The sequence below is a fragment of the Mastigoproctus giganteus genome, chromosome 10 (genome assembly GCF_048544385.1).
Source record: "Mastigoproctus giganteus isolate SK-2022 chromosome 10, ASM4854438v1, whole genome shotgun sequence".
NCBI classification, from domain to species: Eukaryota; Metazoa; Arthropoda; class Arachnida; order Uropygi; family Thelyphonidae; genus Mastigoproctus; species Mastigoproctus giganteus.
Genome location: NC_143584.1, coordinates 25,023,985 through 25,040,399, shown reverse-complemented (window position 1 = coordinate 25,040,399; position 16,415 = coordinate 25,023,985). Strand labels below are relative to the sequence as shown.

At 37.9% G+C, this 16,415-nt stretch overlaps 1 protein-coding gene across 1 annotated transcript in view; it reads left to right on the top strand.

The window, feature by feature from the left end:
• Nucleotides 1-16,415, top strand: part of LOC150078878 (RAB11-binding protein RELCH homolog) — a 450,480-nt gene that overhangs the window by 74,886 nt on the left and 359,179 nt on the right. The window lies entirely within an intron of this gene.

Sequence of the window (16,415 nt, the reverse complement as noted above, 5' to 3'; positions counted from 1 at the left end):
TAATTTCTCATAGCATATTAGAGTAAGTTGGCATTAGAAACAAAACAAGAAAAGTTCTATATAGAAAAAATAGCGACTACTCTTTATTTCTTTTTGTTTGCTAAATATTGAAGCCTACTTTTAGACTTCTTTCAATGTGGCGAATAATGTAGCTTATTTCAATTGTTTTCAAGATAGCAGAAGAGCATCAGAATGTAAGCACAAATTCCAAAAATTCTGAACAGGTGGTGATTATGATCTGAGTGGTTGCTCCTCCCCCCCCTTGAAAGATGCAAAAATGCAAGTTCTACTAGCACTATACCTTCTGCTTTCCCCAAAGAATCTCAAATTTTTCTGTACTGGTTTCTGCCTTGAGTAAGAGTGCAGTAGCACCACTCTTTGAATGGCCTGGGGTTCCAGCCCGTGACTGCTAAAATACAATTAAAGTTTGTATTGACGATTTATTGTAAACTCCACTGACCTAGTGGTCATGCCAGAGTATAAACAAGAAATTTTTGTTCTCAAGTGTTTGCTTACAAAGAATGCAGCAGAAGTTATGCAATGAATTTACTACATTGACTTAAGAGGTGTAATCTAGAAACCAACTCTATTTACTTATTGTACAATTGTTATGTTGTGTAAGGTTTTACTAATATATCCTATTTTTCTAGTCTCCCTCTTATTCTACCCACAGTTGTCACCTCTGTATCCAATTCTCATAACTGCACAAAGTATTTTTGTAGTTGTGTTGCTCCCACTGGTGTATTGCTATTTCCATTATGTTTCTGGATTAATACTGATTCCATGTGGGGCATCTTCCAGTTTGTTTAACAACTAGGAGTCTGTTATAGCTTGATCTGGGGAAAACTGGGATCGGGAGGGGTAGTTAAATATTTCAATTCCTTTGTTACATAGAAATTTGTAATGGTAATGGCCTTGTGAGGTAGTTTATTGTCTTGGTGAAAAATAAGGTTGCATTACTGAGTTTATTAATTGAACAAGTAAATGGGGTTTCTGTAGGAGTTGATAATACTGTCTTGCTGCTGCTGTTGTAACACCATTTTTAACAGCATGTTGCAGGAACAACCCTTCCTTATTCCAAAATATTGAGTACAGAATGTTGTTAGCTGATGATGGAGACTCCATTGTTTGGATTGTCTCTGGACAAAGAACTTGTCCATGTTTACTATTCTGATCAGAAAATACTTTGTATCTGCTACATAACATGTTAGCAGGACTTAACATTCACTCATTCACACTTGCTTTTTTCTCGGCATACAACTCCTGTGGAAATCAACATGCACACACCTTTGACATCATTAGGGATAATCTAGAAAGCAATTCTATGGGGAAAGATCTCTCTTTACACAGATATTTTCAATCAGGTGTCCTCCATGGTTGGTTTCTCCACATGCCATGCCATGGTTCCTCTCAAAGGCCTGTCTGCCATTTAAGTTCACAAAACCACTTGCAAATATACTATCAGAAAGTGCAGAGTTTCCACCAAACTGCTAGGAGCTCTCAGTGGATATCACTGAGAGCGCCTAGCAGTTTGGTTTCCTCTTCTTTTGTGAACTTACTGCTGTTTTTATTTTTTTCCAGCAAAAATTTGTGGTTAACAAAAGTCCCCAAAACTGGACAATGTACATCTTTCAATTTATTAAACCACCAGAGGTCCGGTGTGTTGTTCTGTGTGGGGCTGACTTCATTTTGAGGTGGGATGAGATTCTGCTGGCAACATCGAATTGGGTATTCCTTGAATTAGGGTTGAATTTGAAAGTGTCTGAAATTCTGCCCAGACATAGGAGGGAGTATATGATGAGAGCTTTGTCGATCAATTCACCCCTGAAAGGATTGTGCAAGGCCCAAGGGGATGAATTTTTTTCAGCCTGGTCTGTACTTGTTAACAGGAGAGACTGCTTCTACAGGGATGGGATACACTCAAATAGAAAGAGTGCAAGAATATTTGCTGATGCTATCGAGGCAACGTTAGGTGGGTCGGAAAACTGATAGCTTGGGGGGATACAAGGACTAATAGATTAACAGTAGCCACTGGCAGAGGTGAAAGTGATTCTTGCACTGCTTCTATTGGAATGAGCAGCAGCCTGGAAAACAAGATGCAGGGAATTTCAGAGACTGCTGGGAGTCATTGCAGTACAAGTAAACACATGGGTTGTGTTAGGGTAGCTAAGAATAGGAACAGGTGCATGTATACTTGTGTATACACCAATGCTAGGAGTTTGGTAAATAAATTTGATGAATTTGAGGTATTGCTCAAAACATCAAAGGCGGATATTGTTGGGATATCAGAGACATGGTGTCACACAGATATAAGAATGCAGAACTGGAATTTGGGGAGTACAATGTGTACAAGGAAGGATATACAGGACAGGATAGGAAGGGAGGAGGGGTTATGCTATTAGTTAAGAAACACATAAAATCCAAGAAGTTAAACCAGTCGACATCGCTGGACAGTGCAGTGTCGAGTCAGTTTGGTGTGATATAAGCATTGGGAGATCAAAATTGAGAGGAGTGTGTTATAGGCCTAATGACTCTGATGAGTATAATAAGAAACTGTACAGGGAAATAGAGTGGGCCAGTGAATCTGAGAGTCTTATAATGGGGGATTTTAATTTCCCAGATATTGACTGGAATTTGTGGGTTAGTCACTCACACACTAGCAAGGCTTTTGTGGATTTATTGGATGATTGTTTTCTACATCAGCATGTTCGGGAGGCAACTAGAGGGAGTAATACTCTTGATCTGATTATCAGTAGTGATTCTTCATGCATTAAGAATCTGCAGATAAAGGAACCACTAGGTGGCAGTGATCACAGTGTGCTGAAGTGGGATCTACTCAAAGTGGTAACTACCATGAGGGGTAAAGGGAAGGGTTTTTGCTTTCGTAAAGGCGACTGCGGTGGTCTGAGACAGTATTTAAATTCTATATGGTGGGACCAATTGATGACGTTACCAACAGCAAATTCAAATAGGGAAGCATTCAAAGAATTAATTTTGGAAGCTACTAGGCTTTACATACCAACTAAGAAATATTGTTCAAGGTTTAGGCCTAAATGGATGTTAGATGAACTAATGAGACATATGGCGGAGAATAAAAATGCATGGGATACATATAAATTAATGGATGAAATGGAAACTTATGATAGATATAAGCTGGTCTGTAACCAAGTCACAATGGAGATTAGGCAGGCAAAGGCAGATTATGAGAAATCTTTGGCAAAGGATGCAAAGAAAAACAGCAAAGAGTTTTTATCTATGTAAACTCTAGAAAGAAAGGGATGAATCAGATTGGTCCACTGGATATTGTTGGTTCAACTGTTGACGATCTTTCTTAGGTGGCTAACAAACTAAATGAGTATTTTGCATCTACATTCACACATGAGGAGTTATTTAGGGAGGGGAATGCCAGAGGTGAATTGAACTCTGGCAGTGAGCTAAATGATTTTGTAATAACTGAGAGGAAAGTGTAGGAGAAATTGCTGAAGATAAACATAAAAAAGGCACCTTGGGTGGATGGGATCTATCCAGTTATATTAAAGGAGACAGCAAAGGAAGTTAGCAAACTCTTAGGCATAGTTATGAGAGCTACTTTGGACTCAGGGGAGGTACCCATGGACTGGAGATGTGCAAATGTGACCCCAATTCACAAAGGAGGAGCAAAAGAGTGACAGAAGTAATTATAGACCTGTTAGTTTAACTTCTGTTCCAGGAAAATTAATGGCGGCACTGGTAAAAGAAGCACTGCAGAATCATCTAGACAAGACTTCAGTTATTGCTCGGACATAGCATGGTTTTGTTAAGGGAAAGTCTTGCCTGACCAATTTGATTGGATACTATGATGTGGTCACAAAGGAACTGGATGCAGGGAATAACTTTGATATCATATATTTGGATCTTAGAAAGGCTTTTGATACTGTTGCACATGGAAGACTCTTGAACAAATTGGAGCAGTGTGGCATTGGAGGCAAATTGCTGCTATGGATAAAGGGATGGTTGAGTGGGAGAAGACAGAGTGGTAATCAATGGTCACTGCTCATCGTGTACTAATGTTATTAGTGGAGTCCCTGACATATTTCCAATCGTTACAGTAGTAGTAGTAATAATAGTGGCATGTGATGCAAGAAAGCAAGTGTATGAGCTTATGCAGCATCAGCCAAAAATAAAATAAAATAAAATAAAATTTACACAACAATTCCCTCTAAATATTTGTCCAGTTCCTCCTTAAATTTATTTAGCCTATCAACTTCCACAACGACAGATGGAAGTTTGTTCCAGTAATTAACCACCTGCTGGCTAAAGGCAAATTTCCGCACATCTATTCTACACCTGTCTTTCCTCAATTTGAACAAGTAATCTGAACAAGTGGAAGAATCCCATCAGAATTCAGCGTGCTCAACCCATTCAGGGCCTTATACACCTCAATCAGATCACCTCGCAGGGGTCTAGTCTCCAGCCACTACAATTTGCAGAACTTAAGCCTCTCTTCCTAAGAGGATCCCTTCAATCTTCTCACCAATCTTGTTGCCCTTCTCTGTACATGCTCAAGCAAATCTACATCCTTCCTAAAATGAGGCCTCCAGTCCTGTATGCAGTACTCAAGGCATGGCCTGACCATTGCCTTATACAGAGGGACATTTACCTTCTTTTCCCTGCTAGCAAAATTCCTGTATATCATTGACAAAACCCCATGACCTGCCTTTGCCCTGTCGGCATTGCTCAGAAAACTTCATATCTGACTGCACAATTACTCCTATGTCTTTTTCATTTTCTACTTAAGTGTAGTACCACACAGTTCGTACATTTGTCTGGGGTTATTTCTACCCATATGCAGTTCTTTGCATTTGTCAATGTTAAACTTCACTTGCCACTTCTCAGCCCATCTTCCCAAATTTTCTAGATCCTGTTGCAGTAGCGCACTGCCATTACTGTCATTAACAACCCTGCCAACCTTTGTATCATCTGCAAACTTCAACATTAAGCCTGATATACCTTCATGAATATCATTGATAAATATACAAAACAACAGTGTACCCAACACCGAACCCTGTGGGACTCCACTAATAACATAGTCCATGAAGAGCAGCACCCATTGATTACCACCCTCTGTCTTCTCCCACTCAACCATCCCTTTATCCATTGTAGCAACTTACCCTTAATACCATTTTGCTCCAATTTGTACAGTAGTCTTCCATGCACAACAGTATCAAAAGCTTTCCTAATATCCAAGTATATGATATCAAAATTATTTTTTGCATCCAGTTTCTTTGTAACCACATCATAATATCCAATCAAATTTGTCAGACAAGACTTATCCTTAACAAACCCATGCTGTGTCTGAATTATTGCTGCAGTCTTGTCTATACAGTCTTATACAGAGACTTCACGCACTGCACGATTTTGAAAATAGAAACAGTCATGTGATTTACACGGTTGGATCAAAATCGAACAACTCAGTAGGTGCTGCAGTAGTTTTACCGGAATATACTGTCTGTCTCCTTGCCTCATGTTTGCAGTATTTTCACAGCTGAATTATATGCTATCAAACTAGCACTGCATGATATTAACAAGCACCATCTTCTTCCTGCTCTAATCTATACTGACTCCTTTAGTGCTATTGCACTAAAGGAGTCAGTACAGAATAGCAAATATTCCTCAAACCCCTTGATTCAACATTCTTAAAAAACAATTCGGAGATTTTCATGAAGCAAGAAAACAAGTTTCTGTGTGTTGGATTCCCAGACATGTTGGAATCCCAGGAAATAATCATGCAAACCAAGCTGCCAAAAATCCAGATCTTAATATACATGATGATAACTTTCAGTTTGTACCTTTTACAGATTATAGTGATGTCTTTCATGCCAAATATACTTCGAATTGGACACAACTTTGGAGGAACCAATCATGCAATAAACTCCACAGAATAAAAAATGATCTATGTGTATGGCATTCTAGTTCATGTACAAATAGATGGGAAGAAGTTATATTGACAAGACTGCACAATGGTACCTTTCTCACGCAGAAACATCTGTTTCTAAGAGAAGATCCCCTGCTCTGCTCTGTCTGTCAGTTACAACTTACAGTAATAAGGTACATTCTGATTGATTGTCCATCCTATTCAGCTGTTTGTACTTCGAATCATTAGCAAACTTGCAAGCTCATCTAACTCTGTTTCATATACTTTGTGACAAAGCAAACTCAAATGAGCTCTTTATGTATATTAAACATCTTGGGATAATAAATACACTTTGATATATCCATAAATTGTTAAAATGAAGATAGTGACTCTGACAGACACATATTGGCCATAGTTGCCCTTGTGTCGTGAAACCTACATAACAACAACAACTTAAATAAATTCAAGGAAGTACTGGACAAACCTTTAGAGCAAATGGATGTGTGAAATGGGATTTTTTTTTTTTTTTTTTTTTTTTTTTTACCAATGCTACGTAAGCGTTCTTTTTTGCATCACACGCTTCTACTAATACTACCTTGGGTGAAACTTTTACCCAAGTCTCAGTTGCTTCAGCCTACACTCTGGATTTCCAGGAAATAAGACCACCACTGAACAGAGACCCATCAACTTTCGAACTTCACTATTACTTCCATATAACGAGCCTCTTCAATATTGTGAACTTTTACAGGCCATCAGAACAACACACACAACAATGCTGTTGGGCCATATAGAATGTGTTGTATCATTTTACACAGCACCTTGATGAGAAAAACTTACAACTGCTGTTAGTCTTTTTAACTGAATCTTCCTGGAAAATATTTATCACACTTCTTGGCACCATGCTACAGTTCTGGCCTTTTTGAAACCCAGAAAAGATCCCTCCAATCCTTATAGTTACAGATCAATCTCTCTGTCAAGTTGTCTTGGTAAAAATTCTTGAAAAAACGATCACAGTCGACTCATTTGGATCATTGAAACTCAACGTCTACTGAGTAATAGTCAGCATGAATTTCACCAAAACAGGTCCTTCTTAGATCTGATGTTCAAGGCTGAAATTGAAATTTGCAATGCCTTTGTGAAAAACAAACACCTTGTTATGGTCTCCATAGATGTAGAGAAGGCATTTAATACTACCTGGTATTATGGCATTCTCAGTGACCTTCATACTCTTGGCCTACGAGGCAACCTGCCTATATTTATTAGGAACTTCCTCCAGAGCTGCTCTTTTCAAGTTTGATATCAAAACACCCTTTCTACTACATTCTGGCAAGGAGTACCACAAGGGTCACTATTGAGTGCAACCCTGTTTGCCCTTAGAATTTATTCCATTACAGAACTCCCAAATACTGTAGAGGTGTATGTTGACGATCTCTATTTCTTGCTAGTCTCAGAAAATGAGACCTATTCAATGGCAGTTGCAAATATCCCTCAATAAAGTACAAAAGTGGACTGTGCTCAGTGGATATATTCTTTCCCATCAGAAAATCGTTGTGATCCACTTTTGCAAGCAACATAAATTACATACAGATCCTGAACTTCAGTTATCAAATTCCTGCATTCCAATTGTCAACAATATCAGATTCCTGGGATTAATCCTTGACTGCAAGTTAAACTTCTTTGAGCACGTTAAATTTGTATATACTACCTGTCTTAAAAAGCTGAACATGCTAAGAACTTTATCTGCCCTGTCTTGGGTAGCAGATCATACAATTTTGCTGCTCTTATGTAGAGCACTGATTAGATTCTGTTTGGATTATGGTGCTCCAGTTTATGATTTTGCCCAAAGGAGTGTACTACACTGGCTGGTTCCTCTACAACACAATGTATTGTGCATTGCACATAGTGCTTATAGGACATTTCCAACTCATAGTCTATATATTGAAGCTCATGAGTTCCCCTCTGTACCTCCGCAGAAGAATGCAGTTATTTAAATATGCAGTAAAAATAAAAAGTTGCTCTCTGCATCCTATTCAACCATACCTCTTTAATCTACCACAACTCAATCTCTATAGAAATAACCCTAGTAAAATAAGACGATCATGCCTACAGCTCCTTGAAATATCACAGAATTGGAATGTTCCTCTTCACAATAGGCAAGAGGTAAAGAATTACTCTCACCCACCATGGACTCCCTTTCCTTAACTGAACTTTGATACTTTTCTTCAATGGGGAAAGAATTGTCTGCCGACTCTCAATGTGCAAGAACTCCATGCAAGCCATAATCAAAATTATGCTTACTTCTTGCTAATATATACGGATGGTTCCAAATCTCATTCAACCATTGGAGCAGTTTTTCCCTCTACTATTATATAAGCTTCTCTTCCACCTGAGTATAGCAGCATGGAACTACATGCAATAAAATTAGCTTTAGACAATTTTACCAATTAGCTCCAGACTTTTTACCCATCTGCAAAATATTTAGTTTATACCAACTCTCATCTCAATTAGAGCAATGCAAAATCCCTCTCATAAGGATCACCCTATTTTTAACCAAATCAGGAATTTGCTATTGCAAATTGAAGATCCTCAGCAACTAGTAAACTTTTGCTGGATTCCAGTTCTTTACTTCTGTCCTTATTATTCCAGACCCTGATTATAATATCACAATACAAGCAGCATGGCATGCACAAGGGATAGAGCTATGGCATAACCAAATGTATAAGAAACTTTTTCAGTTGAAACAGAACACGAAATTTTGGCACTCGAGAATTCAGACAGTGCACTGGGAAGAAGTTGTACGTGCACTGATAAGAATAGGATGTACTCATTTGGCTCACCTCCACCTACTCACAGGTGATGATCCTCCTCATTGTCCACACTATCAAGAACATTGAATTTCAATACAGGTGAACCCAGCTTAACGCTGATAATTTGTTCCGGAAAAACAGAGCGCTAAGTGAATCCGCGCTAAGCGAGCGCCGCATTCCCATAAGGTAACATATGTATTTTTGAGTTGCTGTCGGTGCCATAGGATATTTCCTAATCAATAATAAATGGTAGTGAAAAGATGCACAAATGTTGGTCAAAATATTTAATATTCAAATATTTGTACATATAAAATATTCTGCATTACATACGTATCAAAATTAAACTTAAAATTCCAATTAAAATCATGAATTTAATTGATCTAAATTGATTTAATTTAATTGATGAATTTAATCATGAAAAATGTGTTGATTTTGGGTTGAACTTTGGCCCTCTTCCAAATAAACTAAAAAGGGTATTAATTTTAAATCCCCCGCAGCGTTACCACCCAACAATAAAGTCAACTGATCCTTCGTCGCTTTGAAACCTGGCATGTTTTTTTTCTTCTTTCAATATGAAACTTCTTTTAGGCATTCGTTTCCACAAAAGTCCTGCTTCATATATGTTAAAAACGTGTTGAGAAGTATAACACATAATACCCCTCTTCAATAATTTTAACAAGTTCTTTTCTGAAAGTTTCAGCTCCTTGATCTGCACTGCGGTTTCTCCCTGGATTTTAAATCTATTCAATCAGCCCTTACTAGTTTTAAATGGTTCCAATTTTTTTTTTTTTTTTAAGTGAGTTTTCTTCAGATCATCATATAGGCTAATCTCTCTCTCTCTCTCTCTTTTTTTATTAACTCTTCGAAAATGTAACTGCGTTGGTTGCATTAATTATGATACAATGTTCAAGTAAACTGTCCATTACGCATGATGTCTAATACTGTACTGAGTGATGTCTAGACTTCCGATAAATGCATATAACGCAAATATTACAAGCAAGATACTTGATCATTTTTTAAAATGTTGATCTCGGAACTACGTAACAAGTCACAGTACTGCAATTAAATTAGCGTGGGAAAAGTTTTAACCGTATTTTTATATTCATTTTCAAGCTATCGACTCCATCAAATGAAATGATTTCGTTAAATATGCCAAAAATGCAATCTTTAAAAGAGCGTTATAGTGATCTGTGACAGCGTTATAGTTAGATACGGGTTATAATATGTATAACGAATCAGCGTAAAGCAAACTGTATTATAATGGGGGCCTGCTGTATTTTATTCTCTGACTAATCTCCGAGAACCCATGACATTACATCATATTATTGGAGAGGAGGCAAATATTAATGAACTTTTCTGTTTTCTGAAACAAATTGGAATGTATGATCCATTATGAATAGGTTGCTGAACTGAAAATAAAATTGAGCTGTTTTCATTCTTAATTATTTTCTAACATTCCTGTGAATAGGTGCACTATAGCCACAGCAGCTTATGGGCCAATAAACACACACACACACACACACACACACTCTCTCTCTCTCTCTCTCTCTCTCTCTCTCTCTCTCTCTCTCTCTCTCTCTCTCTCTCTCTCCCTCCCACCCAATATTTTCTCTTGAAAAAAAATATTAGGAATATGTAACTTATCCAAGTATCGAATTATATTCTGTGTTATTTTCACCAAAATGTAACATGTCCAAAAAAAAATTCCATTTCATATGTAATAAGGAGGTGATTATCCTGTTGTATAAGGAAATGGTTAGGCTACATCTAGAGTATTGCATACAGGTCGGCAAGTGTCATTTGCAGATGGGTGTGGATCTTTTGGAGTGGGTAGAGAGAACAGCAATAAGATTAGTGAGAGGAACAAAGGGTGCTCTTATCAGGCAAGGCTTCAGTTGTGGAAATTGCAGTGCTTGGAGATTAGACACCTCCAAGGAGATCTGATTGTGGTGTTTAAGGCTCTGAATAAATTGTGTAAGCTTAATGCTGACAGAATCTTTCCTCTTGCTCCAACTACACACGAGGACACAACTTCAAATTGAGGAAGGATAGTTGTAGGATAGATGTGAAGAAATTTGTCTTCAGCCAGCAGGTAGCTGAATGTTGGAACTAAATTCCATCTATTGTTGTGGAAGTGTAGTTTGAACAAATTCTAGGAAGAACTAGGCAAATTATTGGAGGGCATGGAAAAGTAATTTGGGAAGTTTTTTTATTTTTTTGACTGATGCTGAATAAGCTTGCTTTCTTGCATCATTTGCCACTATAATACTAAGTTTATTTTTCATTCTTTGCTATGTAATATCTTTTCAAATTGTAATGATAATGTTTTTCTTTCTTATACGAAATATAGCTTTGTTTGTTAAACGAAACTTTATTTCATTGTACAATCCATTGCATAGACTTTTGAAACACTGTTTATAGAAATCTGATCACCTTTTTATAAGGCGTCTCCGTAGCCAAGTTGGGCAGGAGCAGCAGTGCATAGCACACACTTCTTGATTAGACCGGGGTTCAAGCCTGTGACGGCGCCTCCGTAGCCAGGTGGGAAGGAGCAGCAGTGAGTACCACATGCTTCTTGATTAGACCGGGGTTCGAGCCCGTCACCACCAAATAGGGAGGATGCGGAAAGCTCAGGGAATGACCACCGCATATTCCGGAGCAATATGGCCTTAGTTGCTAATGCTCCTAAAAACCAAACAACAACAACAAGCCTGTGACCACCAAATACAGAGGATGTGGAAAGGTCGGAATGACCACCACATATCCCCGGAGCAATATGGCCTTTGTTGCTAATGCTCCTAAAAATCAAATAACACCATTTTATAAATTATCCTTATTATTGGGCCATATTATTTTTTACAATCACTGTATTGTTTTTACGAGCACTGACATATGGATTGTCGATCGTATTTTCAGTTTATTGTGATCAAACGGGTTCTAATTTTGAGTGATTTGACTGTGGAAGAATTTCCTTAGGTGTGATTAATAGTTTCGAGGTGAAACTTTTAATATTAAGCTTTTGTGATACAAATACAGCTATCTGGTTAAGTGAGTGTGGTTTACCACATATGGCTGCTATGTGGTAACGATCGGCGGCGGCGGATCCGTAGTTTTGGCGGGAAACGTAAATCACGTTTCTTATTTTTTTGCTGATAGATCAAGAAAGTTACTGTAAGTACAAATAATATTGTTGCTTTGAACCTAAAAGGAACAGTTCAAGAACACAGGATTTAGAAGTTGGAATTATTGAAATACTGTAGTTGTTATTACTAATACATTTGGAAGTTGCTTATTTAATACTACTAATATTAATCTATTTGTGAGTTTTTGATGTTAAAGAATTATGGAAGCTAGAAATCCTAATGGTAAACGATATTTAGACAGATCCAGCGGGGAGGGAGAGGATACTTCACCCCTACTCCCACCTAAAATTCCTCAATCTCATGGCGATATACAAAGGTTAGGTGAGTTCGTATATTCTAAAAGTATTGGTCACGAGCAGTTAAGACCCGCGGCTCAGTTGGTTCGAGAGCAGAGCACAGGTGGTGAGTTAATTGAAGTGGAGGGGATTGGGTCTATTCCCACCCCTATTTTGAATACTGATTCAAGTACAATGACTGACGAATGTGAAAATTATGCGAGTATAATAACTGATGAGTGCGATAATATTCAAGATGCCTCCTCTGTATACGCGGTCATTTCTAAAATGCGAAAAGATATCACAAGTTTTCTTTTCGGAGAGGCTAATAAGGTGACTAAAAAAAATGGGGATATCATTATGGACAAATGGTGTAATTTGGAGACTGTAACAACTGCATTATTGATAGAAAATGAGAGATTAAAAGCCATTAATGAGGAAATTGATAAAAGAGCCCAATTGCTACAAACAGTGTTAAAAACTTTATCTGTGGTCTCTGGTAAACACATTGAACAGGATGAAGGGAAGAACATACAAAAGTCAGATGTAGATACAGATGAGTTTCTGACGGATAGGTTACATACACAAGAGCCTGTGCATACCTATGCTGATACTGTGAGGGGTACTATTGAGAAGGGTGTTTCTTCTAGTGATATTCTTAAATCATCTAATAATGTTCTAATAATTAGAACTTCAGATACTAGTGACTTGAAAACAAGTTCTGATGTGAAAAATGTAGTTACTACAACTCTTAAAAATGATTTGAAGAATGTAAAAGTGAAATCTTTGCGACTTGTTCGCAATCGAGGAGTGGTTGTGGAAACAGCTACGAAATCAGATTTGGACTGCTTAACTTCTACGGCGGCGTTTTCCGAAGCTGGAGTGATCACTGGCGTTCCTCGTAAAGGTAATCCATCAGTCATAATTTATGATGTCCCACGGGATCTTTCAAAGGACGATATTATGGATAATCTCTATAACAAGAACTTGATAGATTACGGTTTCACATTGGAAGAAGTGAAGCAACAAACAGTTTTTCGATTTACTACTCAGGCCAGGTCGTCATCGCTAGTTCATTGGGTTGTTAGCTTCTCACCTAAAATTTATAAATGTGTCCTCCCTGGACAGGTTGTTTTTGACTTGGAGTTCTCATAAGCACCGTCCTTATACGATAGTCACTAAATGTTTTCTGTGTCTTGGGTATGGACATACTACCCAATATTGTTCGCATGAGTCCCCGTCTTGTGGACATTGTGCTCGAAGTGGGCATGTATTTAATGAGTGTCCATTTAAGGAAGAGCCACCTAGTTGTATCAACTGTAAGAGACGTAGGAAGGAATATCAGCACTCGGTTAGGGACGGCACATGTCCCGAGTACTTACGGGCATTACAGACGGCACGATTAAGGACCGCCAATGAATAATAGTTATAATAAAAGTTTTATTCCCGGAGGTGGATCTGTTATTGGAGATAATGATGTTCTTGCTGATTCTCCTGCGTCTTTGCTTGCTGGTATTAGGATTATGCAGATTAACGGTCAGCGTTCTAGAGCAGTATCAGACGAAGTTCGAGTGTCTGCTGAGCAAAATGCTATTGATATTATTGCAATTCAAGAGCCTTATACTGTTGAAGTGCAACCTGGATATACTCCAAAGGTAACGGGATTTCCACTCACTGCCCGTATAATTCAACCGGTCTCTGAGGAACTTAAAACATGTATTGTGGTGTTAAATAATCAGCTTGATATCACTATAATCAATGGTTTATGCAATAGAACAGCTACTTTTTATAGAACAGCTGAATTTTTATTTAATTTCTCTATATTGTCCTCCCTCAGAAGATTTAAATTTATCCTTTAATTATCTAGAAACAACTTTAAATTTCTTGGGTCCACAGAATGTCATAATAACTTCTGACATAAATGCTAAATCTCCACTCTGGTTCAGTAATGGAAGCGATCGTCGTGGTCATATGTTGGAGGAATTTATTATTAATAACAGCTTAAATGTAATAAACCTACCTCAAGTAGTAACAGCTTTTTCCAGCTCTGTTGGAGAATCAAATATTGATGTGACATTAACTAATTTTCATTTTAAAGCAGTTGTTCGTGATTGGGTGGTGAAATCTGATTGGACAACAAGTGATCATCGGGTTCTATTTTTTGTTGTTACTGATTTTTCTAAACCTGGAGATCAATTTCTACTACAGCCAGCTTTAGTCAGATTTTCCATAAATCATATAAACTGGGAATTATTTGACTCCTCCATTTCTGCAGATTTCCCTGAACAAGACTTTTCGTCTCTTCACTCTTTTACGGCTGCTGGAATTGCTTCCTTATTACGCCAGTCATTACTTAAGGCCTCATACAAATCGGCCAGCAAGAAAAAGATTAGATTAAAGATCTGTTCCTGGTGGACCTCAGAATTGTCTTCTTTAAGGAAAAAGGTACATCAAGCCCGTCGAAAATATCAGTGTCGACATAGGCATTGGCACTCTGATGAAGTAGCTTATTTTTACTCTCAATATATTTCACTCAAACAACGTTATGTAAAGGCTATTGCCACACGTAAGCGGGAAACATGGAAGGAGTTTGTTCACACTGCTGGTAATGATAATCCTTGGGGTCTTATTTATAAGATAGCTCGTAATAAGATTCACTCTTTAGATGTATACGGCACTGTGAAAGAAGATTTTCTGGAGACCACTGATTGGATGAATACAGTTAATGTTATTCTTGACAGACTATTCCCGGTGGATGATATAATTACTGATTCTGTTGTACATTCAAATATTCGAGTTGCAAATTCGCTTTATACCACCAATATTCAGACAGAAGAATTTACCATTGATGAGTTAACCGCTGTTGCTAAAAAGATTAATATTAAGAAATGTCCAGGGATAGACCTGGTTGAAAATACATTTATTTTGCGATTTTTCAAATTGCGTCCACAAGTACTGCTTTTACTTTTTAACAAATGTCTCCAAGAAGGTCTCTTTCCTGATATGTGGAAAATTGCGCTTTTAAAACTGATTAAAAAACCAGATAAACCAGCATTAAATCCCAGATCTTATAGGCCTATTGCACTTTTGCCAAATCTTGGGAAGTTTCTAGAACGTCTAATGACTCTGCGTGTTACTGATCTTCTTCAGGCGAAAAATATGGTGTCCTCTAATCAATACGGGTTCTGTGTAGGGAAGTTCTGTGAAGATGCACTTGTTGAATTTGCTGGCAGCATTGAGAGTTCAACATCAAAGTACACGTTAGCTACCTTTGTTGATTTCGAGGGCGCTTTTGACTCTCTATGGTGGCAGAGTGCTCTCGAACGGTTACGATCAGCCGGATGCTCTCAGCAACTATACCACCTATTTACAAGCTATTTCAGTAATCATCACATTTTAGTGAAATCTAAATTTCAGGAGGTGTCTAGAGAAGTTTCACGAGGGTGTCCCCAGGGGTCTATCCTAGGGCCTCTTATATGGAATATGGTATTGCAGGATTGGATTTCCCTTAGTTTCAGTGGTACCAAAATCATCGCTTATGCTGACAATCTTACTATCTTAATTCATGGTTCATCTAGATCTGCTATCGAAAGTAATGCCAATGATGTCTTACAAAATTTATTCCAATGGACAGTGGATAATAAATTGACAATAAGTTCGTCCAAGACTAAAATGATGATCTTTGGATCACATTTAAACCCTCAACGACCCCCCCCCCCTTTTGTGAAGATTAATAATAACAGGATTCCACTTGTCTCTGAAACTAAATTACTTGGGATTACAATCGACTCAAAGCTTAATTTTGTCTCTCATTTAAATAACGTAACAACAAAGATCAGAAGATTCACTGGTGCTATTGTAAAAATTTCTCGTTCAGACTGGGGACTTTCTAGACGTACCATGAGAATCTATTATAATGCCGTATTCCTTCCTATGGCTACTTATGCTGCAGGTGTATGGTTTCACAGGCTTAGAACTGTTAAATTTCGATTGAAGTTGGCTACTATGCAACGCACAATATTATTATGTATGTTAAGAGCTTGTCGAACTGTTTCAACTTCTGCACTGCAGGTTCTTGCAGGTGTATTGCCATTGGACCTTCACGTAGCTTACAGAGGTCTTTGTTATAGGTTAAAAAACCAACTATCAACTGAATTTATGGGTTTGGTTCTGAATATTAATTCAGATATTAAGCAAGAACGTAATTGTTTGTGGAATGAAATGATAAATCTGTGGCAGACCCGCTGGGATATGTCATCTGTGGGATCTGTTACTGGGACTTTTTTCTCTGAGGTGA